The 12,143-nt window shown below is 54.6% G+C and overlaps 1 protein-coding gene across 3 annotated transcripts in view; it reads left to right on the top strand.

Moving 5' to 3' along the window:
• Positions 1-12,143, top strand: part of PPP1R7 (protein phosphatase 1 regulatory subunit 7) — a 565,298-nt gene that overhangs the window by 14,997 nt on the left and 538,158 nt on the right. The gene's annotated exons all lie outside the window — the stretch shown is intronic.

The following is a 12,143-nucleotide window of genomic DNA, read 5'->3' on the forward strand; positions in this document are numbered from 1 at the left end:
TTCCCGGATGCCATGAAAGATATAGCGTCTCCTATCTCCTCCAGTGTGAGGGGGCAGTTAAGGGCTTCTTGGTGCTTATCGGTAGCCATTGGCAGATGTGGTTGTCCGAGAAACCGCTCTAGGTCGTCCCCCGAGCAACGGACTTGCGCTCGGTACAACTGTGTATAGTGATCTACCATAACCCTGTGAATCTCCCTTTGAGTACACACGAGGTCTCCCTCTGGTGTGCGCACCGCCGCAATCGGGGCACGGGTGGCCTCTTGTTTCAAAAGCCAGGGGAGCAGCTGTCCTGCTCTGTCTGCCGAGGCATGCGTGCGAGCCGTATGCGCCGCATAGTTCAGGCACCTCAAGCGTTCCAGGAGTGTGGCGTGATTCAGTCGGAGGTCTGCTAGTTGGTGTGCGTGTCTACCGCTGCCCTCCCCCTCCCGTTCGTACCGCAGCAGCTGGGACTCAATGCGGGCGAGCGACCGCGCCAGCTGTCTTCGCATGTTCCACGTGGCTCCCAAGCAGTGACCTCGGAGTACTACTTTAAGCGCGTCCCACTCCACCCTCGCATCGCTCTCTGTGCCCTCGTTGAGCTCGAAATAGGAAAGGAGAGCGTTCTCCACTGAGAAGCGGAATTCCGGATCCTCCAGCGCAGTAGGTTGGAACCGCCAAGTGGGTATAGGAGGACGATCTGCATCCCAGCTAAGCTGGAGCCACAGGGGATTGTGATCAGAGTGCATTCGCCCCAAGTATTCTGCTTTCACCACCAGCGGCAGCAGCGCCGGAGACCCCACAATCCTGTCCAGGCGCACGTGTAGGTCATGCGTCTTGGAGTATTAGGAATAAATGCGGTCTATGGGGTATAGGGTCCGCCAGATATCAAGTACCCCCCACTGCGAAAGCCATTCAGTCAGCGCATGCGCCGCAGAGGCAGCCGACGTCGCGCGAAGTGGAGGAAAGGACCTGTCTAGGTGCACGTCAAGTACAGAGTTAAAGTCCCCGCCTATCAGCCAGGGGAGTCCGGCGTAAGGGGTCAGTGCCAGAGATATTTGTGTGTGGAAGGATATTTGGTCGACGTTCGGAGCATAGATCGAGGCCAGCAGTATGGGTTGGCCATTAAGTGTGCCCCGTACAAGAGTGTACCTACCTGCAGGGTCCACAGACACGTCCATACTGACGTAACGGAACTCCCGCCCTGACCCACACGAGAGTGCCCCTGGCGTGTGCCGAGTACACTGTGCCATACACCTGCCCCCTCCAGCGCCTGCGCAGCTTCTCTAATTCTGGCTGAGTCATGTGTGTCTCCTGTAGTAGAGCGATTCCAACTGAGTGTCGCTGGAGGTAAGCGAAGATGGGAGTTTCTCCGCGTGGGGGTATGCATGCCCCGTATGTTACACGTGAGGATGCTAACGCGTGTCATGGCTAAACTGTATAGGCATTAGGGGGCTCGGGTACGGGACATGTGTCAGCCAGCTTGCGCTGTGATAAATTAAGAGAGCTTTGTTCTGAGGTAACAATAACAACATAATAACAATAAAAACTTAACGGCTGGGGCGAACCTCACAAGTGTGTCCGTCCAAACTTACGCTTCCTTGCGTGTGTGAAAACTAGGTCAGGGTGTGACCTGGGGGAGTTTGCGTGTAGATGACAGCTCGCTATCGCTATCCCCGTGTGCCCCATGAACGTGGTGCGCCGCTAATAAGTGTCGCCAGCCTTGGCTAATGCAGCTAGTGAGGCACAGGCAAAGAAAACGGGAACTGCACCCATCAACCACTCCCCTATGAGGAGTCCCGACAGGGGACAGGCAGTGGTAAACTCAACAGCTCCCTCACCCAGTTCGGCAGATCCGCCTGGTCAGTCTCATCGCCCATTCTCCCTCTCCACGCCCGCCGGCTACATCAACAAACTGTGGAATACTTGCACGAACGATACATATTGGACCGCCTCTCAGTCCAGGATACCGTCTGCAGTTTGTGGGGTGACCACTGGCCCACAGAAATCTTCGGATCGTGTTGTCGACGGCGACGTTGATCTGCTCACCACCACCTCGGGTCGCTCATCAGTGTCGAATGGGTCCACCTGACTTGGGCTTGCAAGTGTCGTGATCGCATGTAATACATTTTGGCGTTCCAGTCTCATTTTCTCCGGCGTTTGGGCTGCTGTCTACGTCGGCGTCTGGTGCATTGTCCTGCGCCGCTTTCGTCGCCCATCCCTCTTGTTTGGCCGGGCTCCATCCCCCGGGTCGGCCGGTCTCGGTCCCATCCACAGCCCAGACTCCTCCAGCCAGTTCCAGACCTCTGCTGGGGAGTCAAGATAGCGGGTTTCCCTTTCTCCACCACTCGCAGCCTGGCAGGGAACAACAAAGAGTACGGCAATGCCAGCTCCCGAAGTTGGCGTTTCACTGCCATGTAGTTATTTCTGCCGCATTGCACCAGTGCAGTGTAGTCCGGGAAAAACATAACTTGGCTGCCGCCCACTGAGAGACCATTCACATTACTGACTTCTCTGAGTATCGCGTCTCTGTCCCTATAATTTAGGAGTTTAAACAGGAATGGGCGCGGTCGGGCTACTGGCTGCGGCCTTTGGGCGGGCACACGATGGGCTCTTTCCACCGCAAATTGGGCCGACAGCTTTCCTGGCGGCATTAATGTGCGAAGCCATGTCTCCACGTATTGTTCCGGTTCTCGCCCCTCCTCTCCCTCCGGCAGGCCTACAGCGCGAATATTGTTGCGACGGGAGCGCCCCTCTGCATCCTCCGCCCTGTCGTCTAAAGCGTGAATGCGATCCAACATGTCTTGTAGAGCAGCGGCATGACTGCGGGTGACCGGTTGCAGCTCCTTGAGTGTCTGGCCCTGGGTGGCGACCGTGTCCGCCAACTTGCGGTGGTCCGCATGAAGGAGTGTGAAATCTGAGGTAACTTTATCTATTCGATTCTCCAGCGACGTCCTGGTGTGCTCTAGGGTTGTCCCTATTTTTTCCACTGCGGCAAGCACAGAGTCCATCTTTGCCGCGAGCGTCGCAGACGACGGCCCTTCCTCCATCTCCTCTCGCTGGCGTGTGCGGTCAGAAGCAGGCACCTGCAGCGGGCCCTGCTGCAGCTTGGCTCGCATGCGGCCCATCACCAGTTGTTGCGCCGTGGGCATCTGCCGCCAGCTCCGAGCGGACCAGGCGCACCCGCGGTGTCGTCTCGTCGGCCGCCCTGGAGAAGGAGCAGTCGGCCGGCAGGCGAGATTCGCCCGGTCAGGGTTGTCCGATAGAGGCTCGCAGGTCGCACCCCGGCGGAGGCTCTACACGTGCTCAGTTACGGGCAGGTTCCGCCACTGGGGTCCACAACAGTTTCTAGCTACTGGCCCGCACCCACCTGGGTCCTCTGTCACATCCTCTCGGCAGTAGCAAAGCGCGACAGGCGCGGGCACCTCCCCGCTCGAGGACTACGATCCGACTCCCGGTCTCTCGCCCACGGATTGGCACTCGTCAGGCGCCAGATGGGGCAGCACACCTAATCTTGCCAGAGCGATCGCCCACCCGGGCGGAAGTCAGCAGCGGGATGCAAACTCCTCAGCTGGGGGCAGCAACACACCCCGCGGGGCCGATCATCGGGCACAGCCTCGCCCGTCGCAGCCTCATCCTCCCTCCAGGCAGCATCTATCTGGCATCTCCCACGGGCTCGGATAATAGCCAAGGCACCTGCGGAGTCGCCGGTCGCGTCCCCCGCCGCGGTCCCACCGCTCACGTTGCCGCAGTGAGCCAGTAGCAGCCTCCACTCAGCGCCCCTCACCGTCTCATTCCACCGATTCCAGGCGCTGTGTCAGCAGGCCCACCACCAGTAGCGTCACACCACTCCAAAACCCGTTGCTCTCCCTGCTCAGCTCCGCTTCCTCAGTGTCCACCAGGCAGCCGTGGTGGACGCTCTTGGGGGGTCCTACTCGTCCTTCTTCCACTTTGGAAGGGGCCGTCCGCGTCCCGCCCAGCTACGGCTCCTTCGTAGGTGTCTCGCCGCCCGGCTCCTTCGCTCTTGCTTCTTGCTCTTGCTTCTCCTACGCCGTCCTGTGCAGAGCGACCCGAGGGAGCGCGTTGCAAAATGGCCGCCACCGTCTGGGTCCGGCTACACTCAACAGACTCTGTGCCCGATCCAGGGTCTCCGGCACCCGGCAACCTTTGACTCCACCAGCCGCTCTAGTTCCCGCTGCTCGTCTTCTCCAGCCTCCCCGGTGAGCTATGTCGCCCAGTCGCTCCTTCCATCAAGCCCGCCCTAAATGTAACAGTCTTCGAGGGCGCCCTACGCCGTCAGTTCCTCGCGGGGCCCCGGGCGTTACTCCTGGCGCCTCAGCTGCAGTCCGCCCGCATCCACTTCTCCGTTGTCCAGCTCTTGTTCCCAGGGGTCCACCTACCAGCAGTATGCCTCGCCCGGCACTTGCCCCTGCCGCCTGCCGGTACCAGCTCGGGCGTCCTCGCCCTGCATCCGTCGCGGCGGGCGCCGCCGTTCGCCGCAGCTCCGGGTTTCATCGACGTGGCTTCCCCGCTCTACTGCTGTCCCCGGCGCCCAAGGCCAGGCTTTGCCTTCGCTCCGCAGCCCGGATACCGCACTCTCACGGCTCCCAAATCTCACCAGCACCTCCGCCCAGCCGCACCAACGCTCCGATAGCCTTCAGCGCGAAGGCGGCACCTCAGGATCCCCGTGGTCAGGATAAGTCGGGGATATACAGCGGAGCTCTACGGGTTTGCATCCGCCATTGCGGCCAGCTAGCCACGCCCCCTTGGAGAATCCCTTCATGATGTTGAAGAGCTCTTTGCATTGTTGTCGATGCGTTCTTTGAAATCGGTCCTTTTGGTGGTTCGAATGAGTTGGTGGTGTCTACGGATGGCGCTCTTGTAGGCTGCGTTGCTGTCCGGAGTCTGTGCGTGGTGCCACTTCTTCTCGAGCCTATGTCAGGCCTGCTTGGAAGCCTGGAGGTCGGCGGTGAACCAGGTGGCCTTTCAGTCGGTGCGTCTGTTAGAGGGTTTCTTGACTGGGGTGGGAGTGTTGGCGCAGTCGTCGATCCATTGCCTGAGGTTGCGGGCGGCTGTGTCGGTGGTGTCAGTAGGTGGGTTTTGGGTGACTGTCTTCGGTGACTTTGCTCCAGCAGTGTCGGGGGGCCCGTTGAGTGTGGTGGTGCTCGGTGGGCTGCTCGAAGGTGAAGTGGATGCAACGGTGGTCAGTCCAGTGGAGTTCGTGGTGTGACTGAAGGTGACGTGATCCGGCGGAGTGGGTGAGAGTCGTGACGAGCTGTTCGAGTCCGAGGTTGTCAAGCAGGGTGGTGGAGTTGCTCTCGTTGGTGTTCTCGAGGTGGAAGTTCAGGTCACTGAGGAGGATGTAGTCCGTGGATGCAAGGGCGTGTGCGTGCTGACGAAGTCGGCGATGGGAGTCGCTGAATTGTGATCAGGGGCCGGGGGGTCTGTAGATGAGGGTTCCTCTGAGGGTGGTGTTGGGGTCGATGTGGATCTGGAAGTGCAGGTGTTCGGCGGTGCTGAGGGTGTCGTCAGCGCTGGTCGAGATTTTGAGGGTGTTTCTGTGGATGATGGCGATTCCTTCTCCTGCTCCATTAGTGCGGTCCCTGCGGGTGATCTTGTAGCCGTCAGGAATGGCTATGGCGATGTCGGGTGCCGAGGAGGGGTTCATCCAGGTTTCTGTCAGGAAGGCGACACCCGGGGAGGAAGAGTCAAGTAGGTCCCAGAGTTCGATGGCGTGCTTGCGGGCAGAGCAAGTGTTGAGTAGTATGCACCGGATGTTGTTGCGGCCTACCGTGGTGGGGGCTTTGAGGCTGGTGTAGCTGCAGTTCCGGCAGGAGAAGGGTCCTTGGGTGTGCTTCGGGGTGGCCTGGAAGCAGATGTATGATCGGCCGGTGTTGAGTGCGTGGAGCGGGCGTCGTGGCATCACGGGGGCCAGAGGGTCTGGCGCTGGGGAGCAGCTGGGAGGCGGGAGCGATTGGTCGAGCGAGGGGGCGTGGCCGCAGGGGAAGCAGCGGCGGGAGAGAAGGCTGAAAACACTAGGAAGGGCTGAAGGGGAAAAACGGACAGAGAACGAAATACAGGGGCAGTAGAAAACAGACTTCAGCGCAATTACAATACAAATACAGTACAATTACAGCTAAGAAATACTACAAGCATTGGCATTGCCAATAGGTCTCGCTTTTGGGACCTTCTAAGTATTTAGTTATGCAGCACAATATCCTTGGTGCAACAACATCAACTGTTGCATGGCTAAACACTTATAAGGTCCCAAAAGTGAGACCTATTGGCTATGCCAATACTTGTTAAACAAGGGAATAACCAAAGCCCAGGTTGCAGCGGAGATCTTTTTGAAGGGAATGTGATGGCCTATCACTGATTGTATTTGGGGATTTTGTTCCAGCAGCAGGTTATTAGAGGCGCATTTACTTCTTTGGATGAAACCTTAGTGTCAAGGCGTCACAAGTACTAATGCTTCTCTGAGGAGTGAGCCATTCTGGTCAGGGAATGCTACTGTTAAGCAGGGTTCAAGGTCTCACTGCTGAGCCTAGACCTTGACCTGGTTGTAGGAAGGTGGATATCTGACTATGGTTACCCCCAACTTTTTGCCTAGTGTCTAGCTGGTTTCTCGACTTAGTTGGCCTGAGATCCTGCCATTCAGGGTCTCAGGCTGTCTGCTCTCTCTGTAAAATGGACTCCATGTACCCTAGGTACATAACCAATTGGATAGGATCACCTTATTGGCCCCTGTACAGTGTACCTTAGGTACCCAGGGCATAGGTGTACCCTAGGCCTACCAGGGGCTGCAGCATGTATTATGCCACCCCTGGCCTGGCCTTCCATTATGACACAACTGGCTGATCACTCAGCTGGGGCAAGATCGTGTAATCACCCCTTGCTTAGGTGTAGTATTCCTATACCTACCTTATATATAGACACATGTGTACCTATCAGTCACTCCTATGGCAGGCCTTAACAATCCTGGAGGCAGAGTGCTTGGTAACATGTGAGATAGTGCTCTAGCATGAGCTGAGCCTGTCTGCAGCTTTCGGAACCATGTCCTTATAGCTGTTCTATGATATAGCCTACCATATACTCTTAAAGTGCCTTATAATCTTAAACGGTTATGGTAACTATGGTTTGGCTTTATCAAAACATGTCGTGTAAGGTGTCTAACACTAGGGAATAATAGCCCCATACCATTTCTGGTGATGAGGATATTATTCCTCCCTTCTAGAGGGAGAGACATGTTAAAATCCTACTTTGCTGTTTAACTCTAACCAAAGCCTCCGCATCACAAAATGGATGCTGCTGCCACAGACACGAGTCTGACCTCCTGCTGCTGGGAGTGATCCCGGCAAGGGAGGCTTGGACAATAGGTTTCCTGCTTGGGGAGGTGCTAGCACCTCCCCAGACAGACTTTAGTGTATTGGGGCAGGGAGGGCTAAAAGGAATGAGACATGCCTGGGGCACACAAGGTGTCCCATGCATAGTCCAGTTCAAACCGGTGCTGGGGCACTCCAGCCCCAGTCCTGGCGCGAAACTGGACAAAGGGAAGGGGGTGTAACCACCCCCCTCCCAGGTCCCACCCATAAGGCGTGACCTAGCAGGTATCCCAGCCCCCCAGATTAGTATAAGAGTGGGAGTTGGGCCTCAAGACTTTAGATTATCCTGAACCTGCAACTTGAACAGAAACTCTGGACCTTCGACATTCGACGAAAGAAGAAGACTGAAGAATCTCCCTTGTGGCCAAGGAGTGGCTACCCTGTGCAAACAGGCACCATCGAGAGACTACCCTTTGCTTTGCTCCAGTTCTACGAGGGACCGACTGCAGAGCCCGACCAGAGCCTTGACTTCCAGACTTCTCCGACCCTGATCCACATCCACAGCCGTGCTGAGATCCGTGGAGGCGACGAAAGACGTGGGACCGGCTACCTGGGAAAAGTGGCTAGTATCTTCAAGCGCAGCTTCTGAGGTACCCTCGAAGTTGTGCACCGGGGATTGAGAAGCCCCAACCCCAAGCACCATCTGCACCGAAGATCAGCCCCCCACACTCCACGAGTCCTGCGTGGGGCCCTTCTGCATTTTCCTGCTTGCCGCGTCTGTCCGGTTGCTTGCCCGCTGGCTAGTGGCCTCTGTGAAGACGCACCCTGAAATCTTCAGCGCTGGTTTGGCTCCTCCAGACTGGCTCCCGCTTCTCTGCAAAGAAGCAACCCAGACCTTCCTGGTCTGCACCAGAAGCAAGTCCTCCGTTCTTCGTGGGTTCCGCTTGCCAAGGCTTGGTGAGTCCTAGTCCAACTTCGACGCCGCCGACAGCAAGAGCCTTCGTGGGACAGCTCGCCTCCTGGTCCTGGTCGTCCTCGACGTTCCCTGGTCCTCATGGCTGCAGCGACAAGCTTCACCTTCACCTGCAATCTTCACGACATCGCCTGGTTCCTTCCTGGTTCCACGTGGTCACTGGCTAGTGACCTTGACTCTGTCCCCTCTGCTTGCAGGTATCCCTTCTTCCTGATCCCAGCCTTGGGATCCACCGGACACTCTTCACTGACTGCCTGTCAGCATCTTTCTTCAGGCATCCATAGGAGTCGACGACGAAACCCGACGCAACTTCACCCCTATGCACCCGCAGCCTGTGGGCTAGGTAACTTGGGTACTCCGGTGCTCATCAGGATAGTGACTATCCTAGTGTCTAGTTTTCCAGTCTCGACTTCCTAGCTACTCCGGAAGTTTCCTAAATCTACTTAATTCAAAACTGTACTATTTCTATCGATTATACGCATTACGCGTGAGTGTTTCCACTCTGCACCTGAATCCCGTGGGCCTCCCACTTCCTAACCTTTGGTAGTATAGTGTAGCCCCAGCGATTCCCTAGGCCTAGGCCTATCCTATTTCCGTGACAGTGGTCCTTATACCACTTACTTAGTATATGGTTTGCGTGGCCCCTAGGGCCTAACTGTATTACTTACCTGTGTGACTTAATGTATGCTTAAATAAGACTGTGTTGTACTTACCTCTAATCTCATAAAGAGTGCTGAGGGTTTGTCTAGAATAAATACACTTTATTTTGATATATATCTGTTGTGGTGTCCTTTCATTTGGTATTCAAGGGATTATATATGGTATCACAGCTGGCTTCACATGCCATTCAGAGTTTAGCCTAAGACTGCTCTTGTCCATGCTACCACTAGGATAGCTGGTCTATAAGGTTGACTTTACAACCAATCACCATAAGGGTTGTTTGGACTTATATAAGGTGTACACTAGAACTAGTGACATCATACATCAGGCCAACTTCTCACACTGGTCCTTCTCAGGGCTACAGAAGGCTGATGTTCTCTCATCCTGCCTAGCTCCTTGAATCCTATCTGTTATAGGTACCCTTCCCTTCAAACAATGATACCTCGACTTCCACTCTGCAGCAGTCAGTGGGGCCCTTTCCTTCAAAAGTATTGGAAAACAGGTCTTTCTGGCAGGATGCAGACCGTTCTCCACATACCTGTACCTAAACCTGGCAGGGAAAGTTAGCATTCAATGACCCTAACCCTAGCGCTCCAAGTTCTTTCTTGTTCTCCATTCATATGTGAACCCTGGTACTGGTTGTTGGGAAATTGTGGCACAATGATTTTGTTTCTGCCCCATACGTGTATCAAGTTGGCAGACAGAGCTTGTGTATGCAACAGATTCAGTTCCGGAACTTCTGCAGGCTGTTGCTGACTTGGCATATTCCTGTCAGACTTGGCAGAAATTTGTAGTGCGACCGGGAGATCCCCGTCAGGGAAGATCCAAATGGAGGCACAAAACAAGGAGAAACATCCTCATCTAACTACTATCTTTAGCTGTTTTCGTGTAACACTCCTAGGAAATATTAATCCGGAAGGGTGCAAGGACTGTCCGAACACTTCAAGGGACCCTTTGTTTCATATCCTTCATACACCAGAAGCTAGTCATGTATAAAGATACTCATGAATGATTTAGACAAGCCCTGCAATACACACTGCTGTCAGGCAGGCTTTCTATACCCTCAATTTTAGGTATTCCAAATGTTCAGAAAATCAGTATGGATTCCTGGATGGATAAATGCACAGCATGTACATTCCAAGCACACACCCTGCTGCACAGACAGTAATCAAACTCATTAAATAAGAAAGCAGTAGCCATCTAGCTCATTTCTAGTAGTCACAGGCTTGACAGCAACACTTTTTTAGGTCTCGCCTGAGCCAGCGCTTTAGCGCTGCTCTCGCAAGAGCTTTAGTAAACGGGTGGATTTGGAAGTGCAAACTAGTGCTTTCAGGCCTCCAAATACAGTGCATGTGCGCCGGGCGCGCGCACCATTTGGCAGCCTGCGTGATCATTTCGTGGCCGCTTTGATGTTCTCAGGGAGCCGCGCGGCCACTGAGAACATCAAAGCGGCCGCGAAAGTGCTCACCCTTTGCCAGCCTGCGTGCCTCTCTCCCGTACCCCCTCCCTTATCCCACTTTCTTATAGTGCGAGGAGCTGTCTATCCCTAGCCTGCGCTTCAACGTTCCTCCCCCACCACAGAGTGCGACTCGCGGCCGCGCGTCTTCCACAACTCCCGGGCTTGTTCTAGTACCCGTGCATATTTTTCTCTGCTCTGTCCTTCTAAGTACCCCCAACCCATTCCTTCTGCGGCCACTGCTGCTGTGTGGAACGGTATATATGTTTATAAACTGCTACTTTACCAATAATCTAGTCTTAGTAACAGTTGCAATAAACTAACCACCGAGACCTGGATTGAATATAAACTAAATACAACATATTGTCTGTGATCACTAACTGACACTCAGCAGCATCATCACAGGTACAGTGTATGGAACAGCAGCCCATGCTTTCTTCACACATACATGAGGCACACCACATGCAGGAGTTGTGCACGCTTTGTTTGGAGGCAAAACAGGTACAATACACCCAGCTGTGCCAAGAGTCAAACGGAACAGTTTCAGCCCAGCAGATGCAAAATCCTCTCCCAACTAAGAACAAACTTAGAAAGGGTAACAGTCAAAGCTTCTCTTACATGAAAATATGCATGTCACTGTCACAGACATCTAGAGTAAAACTGTTAACGATGCAGAGACTCGAATCCCGTTCCCAACGTCCAAAGTCGGCAGCTCCGGAGGTTACTCCAGTCTCTCTCCTGCTAGACATCCGTGTGTTTGGCTGCAACTTTCATATTGTTTTCCGCCCTCGCTTAAAGCGAGCTGTCAATGGAAAAGCCTGCTTCCGGGGCTGGCCTTGATTATCCTTCCAGCGCCATGCAGCCAATCTATCTTTTTACCTCCACCCAGGCCTACTCCCCCCGCCGATATCCTGCTGTCCATACTAGGCACCTTCATAGCAACATAGTGGTAGCTTAAGTCGAGAGCTCCCGTAGGCGGGAGTGTTCCGAGGCTCACCGCAATCCAGGGCAGCTCCCATGTGCGGGGGGCGCCCCCGAGACCACAGAGGCTGCTCTCACCTCCAGTTTGTGCCGTCAGAGACCGCACAGATCGCTCTTGACTTTAAGACAGCCCCATCGCTGTTAGGAGACCCGCAAATTCACCCCACAAGCCTCTGGTGGTTCGGAGTGTTTGTGAAGGCAGTGCGTTTACTCACAAGGTAATGACTTTCACTCGCACCGCAACTGCACATTTTTACAGTTTGCGATATCTTTTGTAGCACCAGTCACCTTAACTGGAGTTAATTTCAGCCACAGCTCCTGCCTCCTAGGGGCATGGATATTTAATTCATTCAGGTACCGCCGCCAGCGGCGAGTTGTGTAATGTTGCAATCTTCGCGTTGCGGAGCAATAATTTTCTAGCAGTTTAACTCGCCATCTTTGTTTATGCCACAGCTTCTGCCTTTATTTGCACAGCTGTTTTGACCATTACGGTTGCAGTGGCTTATTTAAGCAGGACCCACGGAGCCTACTTCTTTTCGTGCACTACTTTTCACTTTGTGCCCGTGTGAATGGCTGGTGCCGAGGCATTTTACTACTCCACTGCCTAGAGGTGATATGGAACTGATTTCTTTGCATGCAGTGATCATTAAAGAGGGGCATCAAATTATTTCCGTCGGGCTGCTAGAGCCACGGCAATACTGAGCCGAGCTGGTGTGCTGCAACCCGCACCGCCTCAGCTTGCTCAACCCTTGACACTAACCCTTTAACAAGCATT

Source organism: Triturus cristatus, chromosome 11 (genome assembly GCF_964204655.1).
Source record: "Triturus cristatus chromosome 11, aTriCri1.1, whole genome shotgun sequence".
In the NCBI taxonomy this organism is placed as follows: domain Eukaryota; kingdom Metazoa; phylum Chordata; class Amphibia; order Caudata; family Salamandridae; genus Triturus; species Triturus cristatus.